General features: G+C 37.3%; 1 pseudogene; it reads left to right on the top strand.

The window, feature by feature from the left end:
* The first annotated feature begins 22680 nt into the window (after positions 1–22680).
* The window catches only part of LOC121414537, a 33634-nt pseudogene continuing 30114 nt past the window's right edge, over positions 22681–26200 (top strand).

The raw sequence follows: 26200 nt of genomic DNA, 5'->3' as shown, positions 1-26200 counted from the left end.
AGGAGAATACTGATGGTTTCATGCGAAATACTGATTTCTAAAGTCCCATTTTTATGTTTTATCCTGTGGTATTTCTTAAAAAGTACTGATTTTCAGCTTTGAAATACTGAATTGTTTCTTGTTCAGGTTGGTAGCTCTGTAAAAGGCTCAAGTCATGGTAGGCGTTTTCATAGAGCTGTTCATAAGTTACAAGCAAATTTATGAATGAGTGGTGATCCTTTCTTATGCACTGAAAATTTGGTGTATATCATTTACCACAAGAAAAGATCACTAGTCGTTCTAAAAGTTGCTTGTAACATATGTAGAGCTTTATGAAACACCAAACCATTGCCAATAATTATTTGGTGTATACCATTTACCATCAAGAAAGGATCACCAGTTGTTCATTAAGTCGCTTGTAACTTACGACCAGCTTTAGAAACGCCCACAGATATGAAAAGATACCAACAGTATTGCAATATATCAAAATTTGCGTACATGGCTAGTCAAAATTTTACAAAAATTGTAAATCTGTGATTTTTTTTACGAATCTTTGAAATAGAAAGTTTGAGTTAAACATGGGACATTGGGATTGTTGCTTATACACAAGTCCATCTTGTGTGTAATTTGTATCCCAGCCCATCCAGTGCAGATTTTGGTCTGTTTTTCTTTAATGTTGGGCACTTTTGGTTGGATTTTAGGGATAAATTCATGAACAAGATGCGCTCAGGTATAAGCAACGATATTTCATGTTTATACTCAATCTTTCTATTCCAGATAGACTTGTACAAAAAACCTGCAGTGGTAGTGGTAGTGATTTTTTTACCTGATTGCTAAGAAAGCATGAATGCTTGTAAGCAAGCAACCAGAGGACCGATGGCTTAAGGGCCTTTCCAAGGAACCTGGTAATGAGGATTTAAATGCCTTACCAAAAGTCAATTGCGCACCAATTGGGAATCGACCCGGGTCACCGGAATGCGAACACCCGCTCTACCGACTGAGCTATCGCGCCTGTAATTTCATCTTACATGTAAGAATTAATGCAATATCCCCTCTACATTAAAAAAAAATCTGTTGAATATGAGAAAATTCAGAAAAATCACCTCTTTCCTGCATGATTATTTTTTTGTTATTCTCTGCAGCATTTAAGTTTTAGCTATATTGGTTACTTATTTTGATTGGTGTAATACAGTGCTATGGTAGTAGACCTAAATGCAAGTAATCACTATTGTCATGAATTTACAGGAAAAAAATGTAAAAGGGCCGGGCTTATTGCAAATAAAAAGGTGTTAGAAAAATCTTAGGTAAAGTGGTATTCCTGATATTCTGTAGTATGTATTGAACAGGTAAAGAAAAACCAGACTAACAAAAAACTGAACATTTGATCAAAATCAGACAAGGAATAACAAAGTTAGGGCATTTTAAAGATTTGCATTTTTTCGGTGAAAGAGTTCTATGCATGTCTTCATGAATATTCAGTGGGCAAATTGATGATGAAGGTAAGCCTACAAATATCATAAGAAACTCATAAATGAGGGAGTATTTTCTAAAGGAAATTGAAGAATTATATGGGAGTTTTAATGATTTTTTACTAAAATTTATTGGGGGGGGGGGGGCTGCAGCTTACAGCCATGTATATGAATCAGTTTTCATGATCAATGAAATTTAATTGTAAATAGGTCAGCGAAGAAATAAACATTAACAAATTATTTTTCCAAGAAATTAAAAGTACCAAATCGTAAAAATGTACGGTATTTATTATAAAAAAAAAGAAGAGTTGAAATAATATTTTCAGAGAGAGAAGTTCCAGCGCCATCTCCAGTCCCTTTTGAGGGCATACTTCGCAACGCGACGCGTAAAAGGCACTTTCGAGTAATTCCGATTGTGGCTATTTCTTCTTTAAAAAGTATTCATAAAGGACCATCTTTCAAAATTTATTTCTTCAGTTTGAATAGGAAATTCGTTTTAACATTAAGGTGAGTTCAACTATATTAATGTTGCTTTCTGAAACTAGCTGAAGAGAGCTTATTTTGCAGGCGCAGGCCGGGCCCGGGGTTGCAGGTGCAGAGAGGTTTGACTGAGTGAGTGAGTCTGAGGCGGAGACGGCTGTCAACGCCGTGCCGACGCGACCGTGGCCGTTGGCGTTGGACGTGGTAGTTGTCGCTGTGCACCTCGGCACAGTTCTGAATTCTAGGCCTAGACTATAGTAATTAGTATAACCTTCCTTGTTCATTGTATGAGTGAGTGACTTAGTGAGTGTGATAACTGATATTCATATTGATATTGGTGTGAACAAATGGGGTCCGGATTACTGCGGCAGCCCGAACACGTACTACTGTGTTCGGGTTGCGAAGTGTTTCACCCCAGCTCACCGGATCCGGACCGTATCGGCCAGAAGAGATTCGGGAATTTAATGATTATTAATAATATTAGACAAAATTGGAATGAAGGAATCAATACATACTTACAACTTAAGCCGCAATATTCACAATCCTCAAAACGAAGAAGTAATGTCCCAAAACTAGGCAAAAATGGAGGTAGGGACCCCAATCGAGAAAATCAAACAAAAATCTCCTTCGTTTTACAATATTAAAAGCACTTACCTCGATTGAAATAAGTGGTACAAATCTATTGGAACAGGTCTTGTTATTCCAACATGTAAATGAAATGTGGAAAAAAGGGTTCAAACTTGGCCAAAAACGTTCAATTTCCCCATTGACTCCGTCCGCGCTGCTTTGTGTCAATATAGCCTTTGCGGCCAGTTTTAGACAGTTTGGGGCGGAGCTAACTGCGCGAAAATAGGTGATCGCTGGCGCATCGCGTAAGTCCGATGACCCCTAAATCTAGTCTTGTAAAAGACGTCGTCAACCCGCGCCGTTATTCAATAAATTATCTCGATCCCGAAATATTTCCACCCAGTTATTTCACTTTTAATGTGCGTCCATCGAACATTGATTGAACAGAAAGAAAGCGTGAGTGAGTCAAGGAAATGAGAGAAAACAGAGAGGGCAATCGGGAGAGTATTTAAATTGTTTTCAGATATTGCTTGTGTGTCATTTATGTAATGTAATGAAGTCATCAAGCTCGCCCGGCAAGCTCGAAGAGGACGAGCAGAATACAGATAATTTGATCGTTAGATTGTTACATTGTTATGATTTCATTCCTTACTTTGATCTAGAGGATGGTGAATTCTTCTTATTTAGAGTCACGAGCTCTGTCTCTTTATTTTGGCAGCCTAGCTAATACCTCGGTTGCGTTTGCTTAGCATGCAAAGGCCGTCGGAGGTGTGAAAAAACTCCCGTCTTAACATTTTAAATAGCTCCGTGGTTTGAATAAAAATTAATAAAACGGCCGTCGTATTAACAAATGTGACCGAGGTAGAGGCTCCAGTGGCGGAAGTGGGGGGGGGGGGGGCGGGGGTATAAGGGGCTCACCTTAACCCCCTTAAATTCCCCCTCCTATTTTGTTTTGCTTGCTTGTCAATTTTTTTTGGTGGGGGGGGGGTAAGTCAAGACCAAGTCGAAATAATGATGATTATTTATTCTTTATGACTTCTAGACGATCTTATACCGCCCCCAAGAAAAACACACCTAGCTCTTACCAGATCATTCTTCCGCGAGCACATTGTTCCCCTTTATTGTTCCCACTTACGATAATGACTTAATGTCGACCTTTCTCAATGTTTTCATATTTCTCCCCCCCCCCCTCTCATCGCAAGTGGGAACAAAGATACGAGGGGTGCATTGAGGGACATGAGGGTTGAAGGAAAAGTGTAAGTTGTTGAGATTATGGGTTTGGCGCCCCCCCCCCCCCCTCTTATCCGTTGTTTGAAATATATTTTCTATACATGCTTACACACACAAAAATCATACACCAGTAAAAGCCAGTGATCTAATCTTATGTTTTTATGGAATAGAATCAAGTTATTAAGAACATTTAAAAATTATCTTTGCATGTACATGTAGGCCCAATTTGAGTAAGGTTTGGGGGATGTTTATATCGAATTCTGTCTTTATAATTTATAAGGTTTGAACATTCCCGCAGTGGAAAATAAATTTGAATAAGGCCTACATATTGATTTTAATTATGAATTGTAATGGATGATTCTTACCCGGATGCCCTCGTCCATCTGGAGTATTCCCTGGATCGGAAGGCAGGGGGCACGCCCAGCTCAGGGATCCCTGGGAGTATTCTCGTTTTTTCAGGCTAGAACACACAAACCCATCATGGGTTCATTCAAAAGATCAATGGAAAGAGGTGCTTTTCACTGGTCGGCACATGAATGCTTTGACCCAATCAGAAGTGAAAACGCAAGAAAAAAATCATTCATCTCATGAAATGTTCCCATCGATGGCGACGGAATGTCTGGCTTCCAAGACCTTATCGGACATGCGGTTTCATGTCTGTCAACACCGCGGCAACTTCTGAGAAACAAATTCTTTCACACCCTCCTTATTCCGAAAAATCCCCGTAAATTACTTTCTTTTTTTGTCAACACCTTTCGATATCGATCTTTTAAAGTACACCCTTTAAATACCGACAGTTGTAATATTTTGGCATTTCTTTACGTAATCAAATAATAATTTCTTTTGTGCTGTCATACATGAAGAGTTCATATTTTGGGGGATCCTGCAGACTGAACAAATAAAAACGTTTTCTCATGCAGGTTCCCTCATGTTAATTATCGCTGTATTATTCAATAAATGATGCCATGTCTGATTTGTACACCATGTTAATTCTTCTGATGTAATACTTTTTGTAAATGATCATGATTATTACTTGTGAAATAATGCCATGTCTTAAAATTGACGAGAAGAGCTCCACATAGCAACCTTCAAAATATTTTTCTTTTTGGAAAACTCACAAGTAGCCAGGGACACCAAAGGAGGGGGCAACTAAGATAAAAAGTGAGTATTTTCGATCGTCTGATCGTTGTAACATGATGATACATGTACCCTTTATACCCCCACCCTATCCCTGTCCCCTCATATCGACCCTCCACTATCACAGGTTTAAGTTGAGACTCATCGCGGAAAAGGAGACAATTAAATGGAGAAATGTGAATGAGCCATGTAGGCCCCCTCCCAGTGCTCCCAGTGTAAAAAATCAATATATGGCACATCCCTTGATATCAGATGGTAATTTCAATTTGACAGTCGCATTGGATACCTAATTTATTTTTATGGGGTAGGCAGTGGTATAAAAGCCCCATATTTTTTGTCAACGCAGGTCCATATGTTTTGACTATCTTTTCATCCATGACAGGGCATGATGATAAGACGAAGTGTTTGAAAAATATATTCCCATAATAAGCAGATTACGGATGTATAATTCAGGGGGGGGGGTTCTATGAGAAACATGTTTTTTCCAACTCTCCGCTCAATCATATCAATGACCTCCAATTTCCAGGGGGGGGGGGCGTAAAAAGGTTCTTTGCAGGAATTGGCAGAATAATTATCGTAGTTCAGGAGATACGTACATTTCTCCAATTAAGCAAATCATTTTTTATGTAATTCATTTATTTATTTTTGTTGATGGCAATGATATCAAGGGCGCAGCTTGGACCGAGGGAACGAAGAGACCCCTCCCCCCCCTCCGCCTGCATTAGAAAATAAAAATAACCGACGTCTCGTCGAGCAATTTTTGTAGGCCTAATATTAAAACAATCAGTACGTATGATCTCTGTAGAAATAAAATCTTAAATATGTGTGATTGTGAGAGGGCATTGTGCGTAAATATTGCCATTAAAACATTGATTTTTTAATAAACAAAATATATTTTAGTAGGCCTAAACAACTGATTACTAATTGAAAAGTATTCAGCTACACACCGAGGGATTCCCCTATTTTAATTTAGCCCGTACGAACATGCACGTCCATGCTTTTTTTACACACGCAGTCTCATCCACTCTAATTATTCCCAGGCCACCATCTCGGTCACAGACCTCACGCAAATGTAAACATCCTTGCACAGAATTCACACCACACAGTAACTGTATACCGCCATTATGCCATGTACAATATCTCATACACGCCCTTTCAAAATCACGGCGATTACACGTGATTAACATTTGTACATGTAACTAAGGGGGGGGGTGAATGTTCCCAAGAGAACAATTGTGCTAGCCTTCATCCTTTCACATTTTAAAATTATTTTTATGAATTTTATTTTTATGATATTCGTTCACAACGTTACAGAGTTTCAACAAATTTTACAAATCATAAAAATTGCCTGAATCAAGACTATCACATGGTCTACGTTCGTGATAGGCCCCTCCCACCACTTCGGGCGATCTTCAACTTCATGACGAAAATTACGTCACGTACACGTCATATGGAGGTTTTTGCTTTGCATTTTGGAATTTATAAGTCAGTTCACTAATTTTTTTTTCTTAAATTAATCTAGATGCAAGACTTCTTCCCAAAACCATCTTTTTTAAGAATGAAAAGTCCCAAAACGGACCCCAAGATGTTTTTAGTGAATATCTTGAAGTAGAAAAGGGCGGGTCCTTCAAAAAGATTATACAGCTCTGCATGAACTTCCAAGACGGCCCCTGAGACAAGAATTTAGGGAAAATCCCCAAAGATGCAGCAAATGCAGAATTTTTATTGGTCAAATTTTGGAGGGCGCCGCCCCCAAATCAAGAACTTGGCTCGCTCACACGCAATCGTGGTGACGTCATGGTAACGGATCTCGTGTGCAAAACTTTGAATTTCCCATTGACTTTATACACATACAAACTCTGCACAATTCATGTGGAATACAAGGACAAAGTACGATATTTTCCCATTCAATGGACAAGTAGAGGTAAGCCATTCGAAAAAATAAAGATCTAAAGAACCACTGACCAATAATTACCGATCCTTTAGATACAAAAATATTCTTAGCTACCTGAAATAACCCAATTTAGGGTGAAATTATCAGTCAAGAGGAAGCATCATCCGGGGCTTCGTAGGATCAACGGACGCGCGCGACGCACTTGCAATGGTATGTAGGGATTTTGATAGAGAAAATGCCGTAGGTATTGGGGACCCTAATGGAGGGATGTTTTTTCCGATGTGCATTAAAAGTTGTTTGTACAGGAAGCAATGGAGGATCGATATAGCCTTTTTGATTTTTGTCAGCAAACAGGTGAAAAAATAAAAACAATAAAAGAAAAATATACTTAAAAAATAAAATAATAATTGAATATGCGTAATATGTGTGAATTTTAGTAAGTTCGCATGTTCATCAGATTTGCCAATAGCACTAAAGTCCATATAGAAAATATAACTTAAGGCCCCGACAAAAGGCTATCATTCGATGCGTCGGAGAAAGATTTATATGAATATTCATGAGTCTAGTTCCGTAAATTCTTGCTTTTCCCTTTGCCTGGTAACCAGTCAACATACGGCTTTGGTTTTTTCTTTGAAAGAAATAACATATTTTCTTTTGAATTATTTGTTTTTTCTTTCTTTCTCCTTCATTTTTTTTTCTTCTGTTCTATTTTACTTTCTCATCAGTGATTTGTTGTTTTCTGAACTTTTACCACAGAGAAGACATGATCATTAATACGATACAATTTCCAAGCAACCAATAGATGCAAAGAGGGGTGCGATTGGAAGCTGATATTGTACAAATGAAAAATGATTCCGCAAATTTTTTACCTCTATTTATATTTTGTAGAGATTTGTGTGTTTATGGTGAAAGATTGATCATTTTGATGAATATTAATTATGAGAATATTGTGTTTTTTTTATTTTTTATTTCTATTTATTTTTTATTCATTCTATTTTCTTGAGGGGGGGGGGGCTAACTTTAACCTGATTGGTTCAACTGTCTCAAAAAAGTGAAATATTACATCAATAAATTTTTACATATACATGTACAAGTTGATCAAGAAGCTGTATTTTGTTGAAATTTTGTTTAACTTTCCTTGCCATCTTTTATACATGTATTTCCTTGAATGTTACATACATGTATCTTCTGTTTTCCCATATTGGTGATGCAAGTATACATTCATGGTATGAACCTCTATGAACCCCCTAATAACTAGTATGAATTCAGATATTACAGTGTGATTTTCATGCATGATACTAGTACCTTTACAAATAAATTAGTTTATGTGCACACTAAAGGAGCAGCTGGATTTTTTGATGCATGAAGTGCTTTTAAAGGGAAAGTTCACCCTGAAGAAAAATTTGTTGTAAAAATAATAAAAAATATTGCCAAAGGTTTGAGGAAAATCCATTAAAGATTAAGAAGATTTATATTAGAATTCAAAGTTTTGGATTTGTGACGTCATACATGTAAATGAGCAGCTGCCCCATATGTTATGTTCAGTAAAAAACATTTTCAATTTTCTGAGAAAATGAGATTTCATAAATTTTTTACCATTCACTATGTAGGAATGCTGCTCGCATATGACGTCACAAATCAAATAATTGTATAACTTTTTCATTCTTTGATGAATTTTTCTTTAACCTACAGCAATATTTTGTATTATTTTTTCTACTTTTTTAACAACAAACTTTTTTGTCAGGGTGAACTTCCCCTTTAATAAAAGTTATAGTGTATGCCTGGATATGAATCAAAGGGATATGTACATGTAGGGGAAGGCGGGGTAAGTTGTGACACTTTTTGCATGTTAGAATTGATATGAATAATAATAATGCAGAAATAAGTACCTTGCCTTTAAATTTGATTCTTGGGAAATATTTTTCACCTATATATAACTTTATATCAATTTGTTTATCTTTACATTTTACATCATCTAGCAATAAACCTTTGCTTGTACTATCGTAGACCTGTGTAAACCAGAATGGCAGAAAATTTGTAGATCTTCATTTGAGAGATCAACCTTCGAACCAGGAAAAGATAGTCAGGGAGATTCTATGCTCGCTCTACATTGTAGTTGCATTGTACAGTACATTGTGGATTGCAGAATTATTTTTTTCAATCTTAGGATTTTAATTTCAATAGAAATATTTGGGATAACTGTTTATTAGGTCTTGCTCTATGCTACAATATACATGTATATAGACACAAACATTCCACTTTATAAAGAGAGGATTAAACAGTATAATGTTTTGTTTCATGTATGTAGATTACACAGAAAATTATGCTTTTATTGTAACTGCCTGGGGAGTCTTTTTATTTAATGTTGGAGATCTTAATATAGAATGCTCTGTATCGTGTTTTATTTAAAAATCTCTTAATCTATTGTTTCAATGTTGAATATTATATTAATTTGAGGAAATTGTGGACTTGGATGATTGCCCCTTGATGTGGTATACTGCACATGTACTACGTTTGTGCTCAAAATTAGTGAGCCCCGCCTCGAAATGTACTCTTTCATGCGGAGTGTTGAATGTAAATAATATTCCATCGCCCGACTTCACAATCAAATATGAAACATGGCAAAAATTGAACACTTTGATGAATAGTTCATTTTCACAAACTTTTGAGCACCACTGCCTACATTGCACCGATGTGTACATGTACCTGGATGTTAATATAGGGCATGATAGACCATGTATGTTTCAGAGATGTATATTTTCGGATGTTTAATCATCGTTCCTCCGTCATGTCTTGACGACTAGATTGGGTGTGATGGTGTTGACGGTGATCAGGTTTACGAGTGATGGAAACTCGATGAGGTTTTTCACCTCCCCTTTCATTACCAAAGGCATCCAGCCTCCTGGCTTTATGAGCTGTACGTGATCATGTCACATCAGATTTTAAACATCAATGCCTCTGTCTCATTCTGTCAATAGCATCTAAAATAAACATGGGGATCCTGAGAACAGATCTCTTTCTAAAATGGATTGTTTAAACATCGTAGCTTTTTGAACAGTTTTTTGTTTTAAAGTACCAACATTTTCAACATATTTTCTGTACATTGCTTCTAATGTACATTGTAACGATGCTGTCTTATAGGCCTGTAGACATGTATTTAAAAACAAGAAACAAATGATTTTTGAGGTCCTAACAAATCTGAAATCTGCATTTGATTATAGATTCAAGAGAGAAAAAAAAATGATAGAGAGGTAGCTATTTTCCTGTGTTTTTTTTTTCATATTGGGGCACAAAATTTCTCAGGGGGAAGTGACCCACCCTTTGCTGTTTTCATCTCTTTTCCCTTGGTTTTAATGTGGGAATGCATGTACATGTAGGAAATGTTTCATGAAACCAAGGAAGTTACAGTATAAAAGCTGATCAGGGGAATTCCTGGGGACCTGTTTCACAAATAATTTATGAAAATTGAAATATAAACAACTTTGGTAACTTTACCATTATCAGATAGATGTAATTTACTTAGAAACTAATAGAAATAATTGATTTGTAGTATTTTTCTTGAATCATGCTTTTCTTTAAATACAAATTGCAAGTGCTGTTTGTGCAGGCAGTGTAAACAGTACACCGAAATACATTGTACATGTACATGTATAATTTGCTTCTCAATACAAGTGTGAAGGAAAAAAAAAGAAAAGCAATTATCTCAATCATTGAATTGAATTGTATGAATGCACAATTTCGCTACATTGATGCGTAGTGGGTTAACCTCCTGTTATGACCTCGCTCAAACTTTAAAAATAAATGTCACCCCCTAATGCAAGCATTAGACTGTTAGCCCTCTTGCGGGGGGGGGGGGGGGAGGTGTTCTACATGTACATGTAAGCCTTCAAAACAATTTTTAGCTTGAAATTCGGTGGTTTCAGACTGCCTCGAAGTTCGTCAGTTCCAGGTATTCTCTGATCGGGAAATTTACCCCGATCAGAAAATACTAGGTAGGCCTATTTTAGTAATGTGAAAGCAAACTACGCGTAATTTCTCCGAAAGAAAATACCCGCTAAATAGTAGGTACCTGGCGAAATTACGAGAACTTTCGCGGGGATTTTTCCAAGGTCGCAGGTATTTTGGTAATGTGAAAGCAAATTACAGGAACTTTTAACACAGCGTGTCGGGCACGGGTGCCTTGGGTGGCTGCTGGGCTAGTGATTTTGAATCTCGTGCCTTGCCTACTTATCAGACCATACTGCGCATGCTCGTAACTTCGGGATCTTATCCCGAAAGCTATGTTTTTTGGGGCGGTGTGAATGCAGGAATAAGTACATGTAATGGGCATTTTTTAGCCTAAAAAGGTTTTCGTAATTTAACAGGGATTCTCATGATCTAGGCGGTTTGAAACCACCTACTGAATAAGTTTTGGAGGCTCATTGTTTACAGAAAGGATAACTCAAGAAAAACATTCTTTTGAAATCCGTGCTTGAAATATGCAAGTTGTCCGTGTTCGTTTTGTACCAAATTTAAATTGATTACAGATTGCTTTGTGGCCTAAAGCTAGATACACAGTTGTTTGAATTGAATGTACTGTGTGCATAACCTGTGTATTTCAGCCTGAATTTCAGCCAAGATTCAGTGAATGCATTTTCTGGTATATTACAAAATGTCTTGTGTATATTTGAGATGTCACAGTTCTGCACATTTAAAAAAAATACTGTAATCTTTTCCCCAAGTGACTATTAAACTGCTATTAAATTTGGAGAAGATTAAAGTGCAGAGGTGTTAAATGTTCCTTTGTATTGCATCCCTTATTTTTTTTATGAAAGAATGTTGCAGGTTTTATGGAAAAAAAAATCCTTAAAAAAAGACATAGACATTGGAGAAAGTCAATCCAACTTCCAGCCAATCAGACAGCAGAATACTGACGTGTACATGATATGCAATGCGCATACGCAGTAGTTTGTTTTTCGCTTTCAGTTGCTATGGCAAAAAGCAAAAGGCGCATGCAATTGCATGAGTCGCAGACAGCGTGATAGTCAGTCGAGGTTTACTTGTACATGTATGACTACCTTGCGATTCCTCTCTACTCACTCCGTCGAAGACCAGTCGGGTTGTAAGGTGTCAGTGGCCTTTAGTCGTTTTTTGACTCCCGGGGTTAAAATACAGTATGTCAGCTCTGACAATTTCAGTGAAATCGTTGGTTTTGATTGCCCAAGGAGCACTTATCTCTATTTAAACATGACTATGGTACATGTAATTTACTGTAGAGAATGTGTTAATGGGCATTTACATGTACAGTTCTATTGGTGAACAGTTTTGTGATGATATTTTGTAGTTTCTCTTGTCACATATTCATCATGATTTTGATTGAATTGCATGAAATCTTATAAATGGTTGTTCGATTGATAATATCTAGAAAAAAAGGCAATTAAATTTTCCATAGAATGTTCACCCGTGTGACTGTAGTATTAAATAAAGGTAAGGAAGTTTTTGCAATTGTAACATGGACGTATTCTAGAACATAGCAAATGCATCGAAAATGCCCTTCAAATCACAATGAACAGCTTAGAGGTCTTTGTCAAAAATTTGTGAACCGGGACAGCAGATTGTCCTAAGATTTCGAGCTGATAAAAAACTGCATATTACAAGTGTATGTTGTTTGTCCAGAGACACAGACGATGCTGCTGTTTTTTTTTCACCCATCTTTTCAGACTACTTTGTCATGTACATTTATTCTACCAAAATATTGACACCAGTCACACCACCTATGCTTGATGCTAGATATGTTTGTAGGGCTTTTGACCATAGATTCTCTATATTGCAGAAAGTATAGACCTTGGCCCTTCTTACAAAGAGTTACGATTGATCCAATCGATCGCAGCTATGGATGGCCAGCAACATCAACATGTATTATTCATGTTGATTCATTCAAAATATTTTCTAACTATGACGTATATTCATGCATTCATTGTTTTCTTGAGAACTCACTGTGCTTCTCTTTGTTTACAAAGGGCATTGAGGAAATATAGAATAAATCATGACACTGATGGATTTCTAGAGAGTTACATGTACGATTGATTGGATAAATCGTACCTCTTTGTAAGACAGGGCCCTGCGCAGTGGCTGTGAAAACCTATTGCCACTTCAGACAGGAAGCTTTCTTGACAAAGAAAAGGATTAAGGTCTTATCAAGTGGGATCAAAAGGGCCGTCTGCACCATCCCGAGTTTTCAAATTAGCGCGCTATTTCTGATCCGGCAAATTATCCCGATCTGAAAAATCTCGAGATTGTTTGTAATGCAGACGCAATTATCGCGCTAGTTCGTAGGATTAATCTCGAGATTGCAATTCCAAGTCAACTCGGGTTTATTTGCAAAATAGCGCGCTATTTACGAATCATCGCGCTAATTCGTAGGTGCAGACGCACTCGGGTTTGGACTCGGGTTAATTTATTCATGACCTTCAGTCCATAATGCAATTCGCGTTCCATTTCCGCCTTGGTAAAAACATAAACAGCGATTATACCGAACGCATGCGAAAGTCAACTTTATCATAGCGTTCATCAATTCCCCAATCAGCAACGATGGTGTCAAGCCCCCGTGAATGGATTTTGGGAGAGACCAGACCGATGGGGGAGGCGCTCATTATCGACGATGGTCATAGTCAATAACAATACTGACAGCATTGTCGTCTTATTCCTTCGCAAAATGTGAGCAAATAGCATTTCTTTCCTCCCCTCTCTTTCTCTCCCCCTCTGTCGTTGCCTCGGAGTCCGCCATCATATTAAACGAAGAATACTTCACTCGCTTATAATTATAGCGCGGCTTAGCTGAAAGGATTGTTGCATAACAACGGTCGAATTCGGCGAAAGAGTACATGTATTTGATTGCATATCGCGGGAAGTTATTCAAAAGCGCGGGCCGTTGAAACTCCAACATCGAAAGTGCGCATGCTCGGAATATCGGGCTTGTTGCCTCGCTCGAGCAAGAATCGCTCTTCGTGCGATGGTGGAGACGGGGTTTCTTGAATCTCGAGATTAATCGCGAAGAGGGCTGATCGGGCTAAAATCTCGAGATTGAGCAAACTCGGGATGGTGCAGCACCGCCTAAAGAGCAGTCGGATTATACTTCTGTAATAATAATCCTTAAATTAAACCCAATTACACTTCCAAGATTTACAGCCTGTCACAAAGAATGTTTGACCTGAGCTTTTCTACCAAGATTTATTCATTCTACCAAAATATTGACACCTCCCATTACACATTCTGGATATTTGTAAAAATAGTTTGTTTGTTTTTCTCACCGTACATGTATGTAGTTCCATGACTGTAAAAGCCTTATCAATTTTGTTACACTTTACTAGGGACATTCTGATGTTACTTTGCGGGTTTATTGGCAATAGCTGCATTTCATTTGCCAACTTGGGCCCATTGGAATCATATGCGTATATACCTCTGACAGGTTCAGTGTACAGACATTTATCCTTGAATCTTGATCAATAAATCTTGAATGATTGAACAATTTCATTTGATGTGACTAATTTGTTTTTGATTTGTTGATCTCGGTTTCTTAGAAATGGAACACAAAGTAAAATTGGAGCATGGTATTTCTACACCGTACGTTCAAACATTTTCATGTTGATGATGATTTTACAGTATTCTCCCTGTACCTGCAGACATTGAAAGACCATCTTTCCCTCTGCTCAATGGTGTGTTATCTTGTTGCCTAAATGTTGGCATTCCTCCGATTACCATTCAATGATGAGAAAAACGAACACAGACTCCTAAACGCAGTAATACATGTGCCAAATGCTCATCAGAGTGAATGAACAATAGGTCTTTTCTTGGTCCTTGATCCAAAAGAAAGCTTGACTTCAGAAGCGTAACAATAGCTGACTGTTGCACTTCATTGATTGGTAAGCGTACCCCTGTCAGTGTGAGTAGTGTCTGTGACGAAAACACCATGCGTATGTGTAGTCTGCATGTGCAGACCCGTTGTTGAAGTGCCGAGCTCTGTGGGACCCCATTCTCATTTTACTTTTCTGAACTGGTTCCCCATAAACCACTAAACCAAACCAGTGAATAAAAGATCGCTTCTCTAGCATACATTGTACTTCTAGCGATTTCCTGGACTTAATTTCAGAACCAATTCATACATGTATAAAGTGGTTTAGTACTTTTGTTGCTATGGTGGATTTCCAAACTGGTTTTCAAGATCAATCTTTCACTTCCAAGATTTTCATTTGTTTTTTGTTTGTTCAAATTTATAGTGTCCATCTATTGGAAAATTATCTGCCGTGAGTCTCGGGTTTAATACCTACATGTATGCTCTTGGCTTTGAACTATCAATATGCGCAGTTATTCTGATATCTTTGAAAATGTCTGAATACCAAGACTGCTTGAATCTTTTCTTTACGCAAGAGTCCTGTTGAGTGGGAATAGGATCCACTCTGTGAATCATGTTTTGTGTGAAGTGGTATCCAAACATAAAGCCTCTCGGGTAGAGTGGTATTTAACGGTGCTATGACCTATGCTAATGGATCATTTTACAGCATCGGGGCATTGCAAAACGATTTGAATCAAAGTTCAACCATAGTTGCTTGGGGATCATTTATGAGTGGATATTTTATCAATTTGAAAAGGTAAGTGTAATGTTCAGTTGACTTTAAATTACAAATTCTCTTCCATGCAACATGCAGTGCAGTGAGGAAGTACCATACCTTTATTTTGGTGTCCATTAACAGAAATGTTTGTGTTGGTACAGTGAATGGCAAGCAAACCAAACATTTGCTCTTTAGTTTAGTGGGTAATTGATATGGACAGTTGATCTTGTGCATTGTAAATGACAGAAATTTCAGCTTTAGAAGCTAGGGGTGTTTTCCCTGGTGTACATGTAAAGGTTTTTTTTTTTTAAGAGAGACAAAATACAACGTTCAAACACGTGAGCGAAGGTTGACTAAAATCTTTCCAAGAATCTTTTTTGTTAATCGTTAAAATGTTCTAATTATTATATCATACATACCCCATATCTTCTGTGATATACATGTATATTTTTGTGAAATGCAGTTTCCTCAGAAAACATGTGCATTCGATATTGAAGCATGCGTACGTATTGTTTTATGAGAAAAAACACCTTTTCCTCATGAACCATTAAAACAACAACACGACATGTGAGGAATATAGTGCATGTCCATGTAGGCTATGACATCACAAATTATCACATATAAAAAACATTGAAAAAATTATCTCTAATAATCGTTGATGGATTTTAGTCAACCTTCCATTTTTTTTTGTTCAGTAATAAAATAAACTATTGTCAGAGTGAATTTACAGCACTAAAATTTGTAAAAATAAAAGACCCAGTGGTTGAGTACCTCATGTTACTTCCTCCTGGATGTTGCCCAAATATGTAAAGGCTCCGCAGGGTACATTTTAAAAATGAATGCTCCCCCCCCCTAGAATCACTGTTTTCAAAGATGTTTTTCTAGTCCTATCCATGGTTTGGTTGATCAGTTTTCCTTGATTGTATTAATATGCGTCAATTGGCAATCCATTATAATAATTTTATGACTGCTGTAGCTGTAGGCACAGTAACAATATTTCAGTGAATATTTTGTTATTGAAATCATTTTATTATAAATATTATGAATGAAGTTCTACCCATGTTCCTATTCCTTTCAAGCTAGACGTTTAGAGTATGTAGTGATTATTACATGTACATGAATATGGTGAGAAGTCATGTCAAAGACAATAATTTCTATTAAATTCCATGTATGGTCCATGAATTTCTCTTCATGCCAAATTATTTTTTATTTTTTAGCCTAGAGTAGCGATGCAGAGACTATTGAAAATTAGGAGGGCTATTGTGTACATGTACATGTAGATATCATTGTCCCTTTTTTTGTGGGGGGGGGGGGTGTTTGGGGGCAACTATCCTCTGCCTCCATGCCCTTTTTTTGCCTGCATACAATTAGCCCCCCCCCTCTGAATCTAGTAGAAACAACCCTACTTTTCTGGAGCTCATTGACCCTTTGACTTGGGTTTCATGTATAGACTCTACTTGAGTTTTTATTGTGTTGGCATATTTGCCCATTTTCATAATAACAATATAGGCAATAACAAATCATTGGTCATTATCCCATTAGCGGTTTATGTTTCCTTTGTCATAATGGCTGTTGGTCATTTCAGAAATTAGGCACGATATAATGAGTGGTAATGAGCCTATTTTGGACCTTTTCAGAAAGAAGCCTACTTTTTGAAAATGACCAGGAACTTTTGATAAAGCATGGACCCAATAGAGTACATGTTGTAGGCCCATGGATAAAGGAAATACATGTATGATCCCTGAATTGGCCATTAATGACCAATAATTTTTGTGCATACAGGTAGGAGAGAAGAAAATCGTTTTGAAAAACCCCTCTTGGCTCTTCATCATCAGGATCATGATTTTTCAATAAAGAAATTAAAAACATTGTCTGATATGTTATTGGTTTTGAAAAACAACAAACAACTATTCGAGGTCAGAGAAAAAACATGTACAATGTACATGTAGGCCTTACATGTAGGTATTTTCTCTTTGAAAAATGAAACCTCCCTAAAAGTGTTTCCTGTTTTTGGTGTTTGTAAAATTATTGCATTGTTGTATACAGGTCAACTAATGTACATGGTATTGTAGACAAAGCTCTTCCTTTGTTGATTTTAACATATTGCAGTTTTTCATCAAATTAATCAAAGCCTATCTAATTGTTGGTATAAAAAGGGTTTGTTGGGAATTACCTCCCTACTGGTGTTGGTGTAGCCATTGAATATATTTTCTACAATCAATTTATTGTGAAAATTTTATTTTTTGTTTGAGCTGACATTCTTCTTATCCAAAGTGGTTGAAGAAAATGATAATGATTTATTTGTCATGTTATGATCAATGCAGGATCTGTTGCTACCTGGGTGGTCATGTAGCTGAGATACAGGCTTTCAAATCCATTATCGTAACTTGCACCTGGATGGAGAGTGGCAATTGCAGACAAATGTCTTGCTTTTTTATAGGTAATTAATGCGCTGGTGGGATTTGAAGCTGGGACCAAGTGGTTTGAAGTCCACAAACTTATCGCCATTTTTAAACCTCTACATTGTAAATTCCCTTTAATATTTTGTAGAGTGAATTCTTCTTGATGGAGTCAGACATGACTTAACCTGGCTCTGATCTTGTGATACCATAAAGCCATGGCCAAGATTTGTTTGACAGTTTGGTGATTAATGGCACTGTGATATAAAGTCAGTGGCATTAAATCTGCCAGTCAGATTGTATACATGTATCTCGGCATGGATGGCATTCCTCTTGTGAGGCCCAATACTGGTTTCTCTGGGAGTGTTTCATTTCAAAAGTAGTGATTTTACCATGGATCAGGTTTTCACTGACCACTGTTATAAGCCACTGAAATCCTTGCATCTGATTGGCTAAGAACAAATTAATCAGTAAAAATAACTGAAAGGACACTTCATGAAACACTTCCATCATCTTTACACTGTGTATGTAGATGAAAGAGTGTATACTCTTCAATTTGACCATGGACCTACTACCCAGAAAAAGAGGCTGTTCTCACTACGTTCCTAAAACTAGTTTACTGGAAACTAGTTTAGTGGAAACTAGTTTAACGCGTAGTGAGAACGGTCAAAGCGGTCTTGGAAGCGATCTTCCAAACCAGTTTGGAAAACCACCTCGCGATGTAGTTTTCAAGATCGCTTTACCTCGTTAAACTGGTTTTAGCGTAAGTGAGGACACAACCGTTCTTCGGGAAGCGATCTTCGCACATTTTGAGCGCGCTACTCCACACGACAGGTGTAGAATGCCTATGCTGCGGTTTCGAATTTCGCGCGAAACGTGTCACCCCACTGAGAGCGTTTCCATAGCAACAAGAGCGCTTTACGTGAAGTGATTTTGAAAACCACTTTCGTGTGATCAAGTGAGAACGCTAGCAAAGCGATCTTCCAAAGTGGTTTCCTGAATCGGTTTCCAGTAAAGTAGTTTTAGGAACGTAGTGAGAACAGCCTCTAGGAGGTCCATGATTTGACAGAATCACACAATTCTTTCTAGTCTGAGCATTGACTCGTATTGAAATTGGCATATTTTTATAGTTTTGTTTATTAGTTTTTTTATTTCTTATTTTTTGTTATAATTGGTACTGATGATGAATTCCTGGATTGATCAGGGGTGGGGACATTACACAAAGCGCTGTAAATTGAAAAACACTCCCAAAAATCAAACACAACCTTTTTTTTCCACAGAGACTTGTACACTATTAAGAGTTGCTTGTTATCTGTTTTACATTGAGCTTTAAAACAAGTCCACCCCAACAAAAATTTGATTTTTATCAAAAGAGAAAAATCTAACGGCCATAGCATTGAAAATTTCATCAAAGTCGGATGTAAAATAAGAAAGTTTTGCTTTATTTCACAAAATTTGTACATCCTGGTCTGTTTGCCGATGAGGAGACTGATGACGCCATCCACTCAGAAATAGTGAGTGAGGGACATCATCGACTCTCAGACTCTCATTTGCATGTCACCTGAGTTGTGCATATAACTTTTGTGAAAAATAAGTGAAACTTTGCAATGTCATAACTTTCTTATTTTACATCCGATTTTGATGAAATTTTCAGCATAATGCTAGTTTAATTTTTCTCTATTCAAATCAATATTTTTGTGGGGTAGACCTGACCCTTAAACATACCTCTTTTCGCAACTGCTTGAAGATTCTTCAATCCATTATGACAGGTAAAGAATATCTATACATTTTTTTAAAGGCTTCACTGAATTTTTTTTCAATTGTGGAGTACAGTGTATGTTATTGCCATTATAAGTCTCCATTAAAATCAGAAACACTTTTCATCAGTAGCTTATAACAAAGGTTTAATTTCACCTTTGTTCTGTTCTTGCAGATTGCTAATCATGGAGTTGCACCATGCATGTTCTCGTAGCCTTCTTGCCGAAGTCCTAGGCTAGGGCCAACGGGAGGGATTCAGAATGGCATCTGGATCGATCAGCGCTCTCAACGAACGATTGAGAAGCTCGGCCGGAAAAGGGAACTGGGAAGAAATCGAACAACTCCTCCGGCATGGGGCTACCTTTGAAGTGGACAAGGTATGTACATGTATCTGGTATTATACACCTGAATGGGAAGAACAAAGTGCTGATAATGTGTGTTTTACTTGATTTATTAAGTAAACTCAGATTAATATTATTCTGAAACATTAATAATGAACAATGTAATGTAAGTTGTTTACATTACAGTACACCATGTGTAAATTCAGTATTAATGAATTTTTCCTTTTTCGCTGACTGAAAGAAATGGTGGTATGTCCATTTACATGTAGGGAATATACCTCTAGCTCCCCCCTCACCCTTTTTACCAATTCCCTTTGGTTGGTCATTAGATTATTATTTTTGTCCTCTATTTTAAACGTGTCACTTCCCAGTAGAGAGCTCAATTTTTTTTTAAATGTAAAATATCTGATGTACTGTTGTACAAATTTTAATGAAATATTCTAATTTCTATTCAAATATATTTCTATTCTACATGTATTTTGGTGATATCATCTTTCAGAAAAATAAAGCTACTGCTTAACAAACAAAATTCATTAATTGTAAGTCAAACTGACACTTCTTCAAACTGAATTTAGTAATTGCCGTTGTCAGGACACCGATACTGGTAATTAGTCAAACCTCAGCTCTCTTATCCCCTTTTGACTCCCACCGCTCGAGCCCCGTGATGTTAAGCACTTAGGCACTTTGTATCTCTGCGTGAATCTTCCCCCATTGTGATCTTCGGGGCTTAAGAGTCAGAGGTATCGTGCTGTGTGTGCAAACATGCCTTTGACCTTTGACTCCAAACTGATCTGCCATGACATCTTCCATGTAATGGAATGAGAAGAAATTGTACTGTCCATGTACAGTAGATGCTCTCAGCATTCCTATATTGTCATTACTATAAGTACATTATATTAAAATGTATTGTAATCCAGGGGGTGAATCCAGAATTTTTGTATGAAATTTGTACATGTAGATGACATTGAAAAAAAAGGATGCCATGACTTTGGATTTATCACAGGGTCAGACCCTGAATTTCTACAAGAGATTAGAGAGGAAACACAAAATATCTGAAAATTGTTTTTTACTACAAGCAAAGCAATAGATAAAATGAAAGTTTCTCATGTGAATATGGGGGCAATTATCCTACATGCCAAACATGAAACCTCTAAAAGATGGGTGGGGACTGGGGAGGGGGGCATGGTTCAAAGTTTTGGCTCAAAAGGGCCGTCTGCACCATCCCGAGTTTTCAAATTAGCGCACTATTTCTGATCCGGCAAATTATCCTGATCTGAACAATCTCGAGAATATTTGCAATGGAGACGCAATTATCGCGCTAGTTCATAGGATAAATCTTGAGATTGCAATCGCAAGTCAACTTTGATTATTTGCAAAATAGCGTGCTATTTTATGAATTATCGTGCTACATGTAATTCGTAGGTGCAGAGGCACTCAGGATTATTTATTCACAGCATCAGACCATAATGCATTGATGCCTTGCTCGAGCAGGAATCGCTCTTCTTGCAATGGTGGAGACAGGTTTTCTTGAATCTCGAGATTAATCTCGAAGAGGGACGATCGGGTTAAAATCTCGAGATTGAACAAACTCGGGATGGTGCAGCACCGCCTAAAGAGGAGGGAGTACATGTACTGTAAAGTTGGAAGCTATTCATCAGCTGTTTGCACAACATTGTTTATGGAAATCCAGTCAGCAGGTGGTTTCAGACCGCCTCGAAGTTCGCCAGTTCCAGGTATTCTCTGATCGGGAAATTTACCCCGATCAGAAAATACCAGGTATTTTGGTAATGTGAAAGCAAACTACGCGTAATTTCCCCGAAAGAAAATACCCGCTAAATAGTAGGTACTTTGCGAAATTACGAGAACTTTCGTGGGGATTTTTCCAAGGTCGCAGGTATTTTGGCGATGAGAAAGCAAATTACGGGAACTTTTGGGTGCGGCGGCGTGGGTGGCTACTGGGCTAGTGATTTTGAATCTCGCGCCTTGCCTGCTTATCAGACCATACTGCGCATGCTCGTAACTTCGGGAACTTATCCCGAAGGATGTGTTTCGAGGCGGTGTGAATGCAGGAATAATTAACGGGTATTTTTTAGCCTTAAAAAGTTCTCGTAATTTAACGGGGATTCTTGTGATCGAGGCGGTTTGAAACCATCTAGCAAGAGGTCTTGTTTAATGGTCTCAAGGTCATGGAGCTAATGTGATTGTGAGTATACAACAGTATTATGTTACCACGGTTGTCATGGAAACAAGATAGTTTGTTTGAAAGACTTGCTCTGGGAATTCACATCACCTACTCAAAGGGGAGTATCCTTGAAATGCTGACATTGACATGCTGACATTTTGCTATATGTTGTTTATTTGATTTCGCAAATGTTTCATCGGGATGTCTATCCTGCCAAGATTCATTGAAAAATACAACATCATAATCAATAAAATCTGTATCTCTTTGATAAGATTAAATTCTGTAGTATTTTTTTTATACCGGTAGGCCTATATTCTACTGTAGTTTACCCTCGTATTGAATAAGTGAAACGGTAATTGTGCGTTTATCCTAAGACTTCACTTTTATTGAATTAATAATTGAAAGCACATAATGTACATACATACATAATCAATTTGATGTACATGTATATATATATACATGTATGTAGCTCTTTTTTTTTAATTACCAAACTTATTTCTAAGGACTTTGTGACTTATAATATGATTTGTTTACGTAGTAACAATCACAATGAGTGACATCCATCTCTCCTTCCTCTTTTTGTCTATCTACAATTTTTTTTTCATCTTTTTCTCTTTCATCTTCTTTATCTCCCTCTCCTTTTCCACTCTCTCTCTATTCTTTCCATCCCTATCCAGTATGGGAGGACAGCTCTCCACTATGCAGCCCACTATGGCCAAGTCAAGGCTATCAGAGTCTGCATTGCAAAGGGATGCGAGCTTGATAAAGTCGATACAGTAAGTGAACATTTCCATTGCACATTTGCGTAGAAAATTGTTGGCAAAGTCAACATTTTAGTCGATTTTTTATGTACAAACAATATACAGGTACATGTATAAGAAAAGGGTTTTGAGACATCATTAGTAATGTGTTGTTATGTTTGATGGGGCATGCTTTTTTACATACTTTAATAATCTTTAAAGGTGAGTATTGTAAAAAAAAAGAAAGAAATTTTTTACATGAAGCCAATATCTATATCATTAACAAGAGTATTTGACTATTTTCATTGATAACGAAGAGGAGGTATGATAGCTCAAGTCGGTAGAACAGGGATTCGGATTCCAGTGACCTCGGTTCGATTCCCACTTGATGGGCTAGTGCCCTTTGGTAAGGCATTTTTCCTGATTATCAGGTACCTCAGAGAGGACCTTTAACCTGTCAGTCCTCTGGTTGCTTGCTTTAAAGCATTTTTTATTTCTTATAGTAATCAGGTAAAAAAAGGTTACCATCTACCATTTATACCAAATGTATTAGAATCTGTTAGCGTTCATATTGCATTATTTTTTTGTTATCTTCAGTATGGCTGTACAGCATTGCACAAAGCGATAGCACCAGATGGACATGTCGAAGCTGTGAGGGCGCTAATCAGCGAGGGTTGCGACGTGGACGGGCAAGATGCAGTAAGTGTAATCATCAAATAACCAGTGATTACTTTTTCTTTTAACTGGTAATCCTTAGTGGGTTCTATTTTTTACTATTTTTGTCTCGCCTGCGTAGCGGAGCGAGACATAGGTATCACTTTTTTTGTCTCGCTTGGGTAGCGAAGCGAGACATACGTATCACTATTTCCGGCGGCGGCGTCGTCGTCAACAATTGTGTTGTACACCCAATAACTTTCTATAGCTTCGAGGTGGGATCACCAAATTCATACAAGAGGTCCATCTCTTGAAGGTGCAGGTCAAGTTCGAATGTGAGTTGAATTTGATTAAGGTCAAAGGTCAATGAACTTTCCATGACTGGCACTGTGCTGTGTTGTACACACAATAACTTTCTATAGCTTCTTTGCATCTGTTTGTTCCACTAATGGCATGACCTTATCTGTTTGTTCCACTAATGACATGACCTATAGTTTTGACGTGCAGTCTGTTCATGACTGCAATATGCAGGCGAGACAACGCTTGACGTTTGCCTTGTTAGAATGGAAGTATGGCTCCTTAATGCCAAAGTTGGAGTTATTGCTAAACTTGAAACATTTGGCTTATCAAAACTGGAGTTACATGATCGTTTTGGCTAACATTACTGTTTCTACTATCAACCAATCAGACGAACTAACCATAAAAATTTAATTATTCATTCAGGAAGGACTGACATCAAATATTTAACTGACAACTTTATGAGCTATTTAAAGATTCTGACCGGTGTAAAAACAATCATATATTAAAAGAAAGGCAATGATTCATACAATACAAATATACCGAAGATATTCTATACATCTCCTTACATTTTTAAGAAATATTAGATAAAAATCCAAGAAACTGCTCCTCCAAAGTACGCTTCGATTGAGCACCCCACAACGCCTGGAAAGGATGACGTCATGTTGTGTCTGGAGGGTTGCGATTCCATAGGTTTGTGTACAAAAGCATTGGGTATTTTCTTCCATTTCTATATTATGAATCCAATTTTTTTTCCGTTTTCAGATGAAAATGGCACTCACAATTATTCACTGTTGAAATTGATGGAAACCTACAACTATTCACTGCCTTTTTTGTGACTTCTTTGTTTGGCTCTTATTGGGCCTAAATTGCTATGTCAGGAAAAGTTGTGATACATAATCTGAATGCAGACAGATTTGAAATCTACGCCAAATAAGCAGGAAATAAAATATGGCAAAAACTAGTTCAAAATTGTAGATTTCATAATTTAAGCATGTAGGAAAAAATATATGTGATATCACTCTGTGATGAAAGTGAAGAAAATGAAATGCATAATCTGGAAAGCAAAAAAATAACCCAGTTTTTTTGTGTACAAACCTATGGAATCGCGACGCTTCTTACACAACGTGACGTCACGGTCTCGAGGCATTTGAAAAGCACAATAAAGCCTATTTTCTAAGCCGGGTTCGAAGCCCGATAATTGGAATATTTTTAAGCAAAATACTCAGCTGGGAAGGGTGAAAATGAATAAAGCTCACAATGCTGTATTTAGTAGCTTATAAGCTTTCGATTGGTATATAATTTGTCAATTTCATTTTTGGGTCCGGTCTGGGTCTTTAAAAAAAATATATTTGAAAAAGAAAAAGGAACTTATTCGATTTACTTATTCGATTTACACCTTTATTATTAAAGGTAGTATTTTATAAGTGCCTTATATTCAATGAATTGCAAAGCTTGAAACTAGCCAGAAATGCAGTAATTAACTTTTTGAATGTGTTCATTACTGCGCAAGGCAATTCAATCATGCTCGATTAAAGCTTTATGGACAGAAAACTGTTACAGTTTGTAGTAGGAAGACATATTGTTGATCAGATTTGATGATAAGATAGGGGTTTTTAATATAGGGAGATGTACTTTAGGGGTAAATTGCTGACTCTTTCAATCACATTGAGGCTCTTTATGCGGTCAAATATTTCAGTTTTTATAAAAACCAACATATCCTTTATGGAACCCGCAAATGTTGCATTCCAAAGCGAAGAGGAACCTTTGAAAAGATGTTGACACAGCTCCCCCCCCCCTCCTGAGAACTGGAAGTGGTTTTCTTTACTTACGATTCACAAACATCTCTATTGACTCGCATAATTTTTCTATTGAATTATTTCCCCATTGATTTTATTTTCATTGAAAGGAATATGAAACCCTCGAGGGGGGCTGTGAAATTCCTTCTTTAATCTAAATGTGATTGATCTGTCCTTATAAAATCAAGCAAATCTTTTTAACCAACTTTCATGCACTGTTGGTTTAACCCACTGTTGTCCTGATATTGGGTGTCAGAGGTGTTGAATCGAGGCTATTGTGGGAGCAGCCTCAAATGATAGTTTGTTGGTGTACCAAAGGGGGAGGTGAGAACTCTAGCTGGGGGTCAAAGGTCGGTGTTTAGTCTTGCAAGGCAGACATATTTCAGGTGTGGAAACATTGACGGTTCAAGGGTATCAATTCAAGGCCACAGCCTATATTGTTAGGATTAATGCTCATCTCATAGGCTTTTGATAGCTTCGTGCCCTTTTAATTTTTTATGTACTCAATAGAAATGTACCATATTTAGAAAAAAAATGGTCTTGTGTGAATATGACAAAATTCAGGCCTGATCAAAGACTAATGGGTCAGCTAATTACACTACTTTTGAAAGGAAATGCTCTTATTTCATACTTAATGGAATCCATTGTTTTGTGATCATGTAGCATTTAACAAGCATTCTTTTAAT

This window comes from Lytechinus variegatus, chromosome 4 (assembly GCF_018143015.1).
Source record: "Lytechinus variegatus isolate NC3 chromosome 4, Lvar_3.0, whole genome shotgun sequence".
Classification (NCBI taxonomy): Eukaryota; Metazoa; Echinodermata; class Echinoidea; order Temnopleuroida; family Toxopneustidae; genus Lytechinus; species Lytechinus variegatus.
The sequence above is the reverse complement of the archived record's forward strand: the minus strand, read 5'-3'. Positions and strand labels throughout refer to the sequence as shown.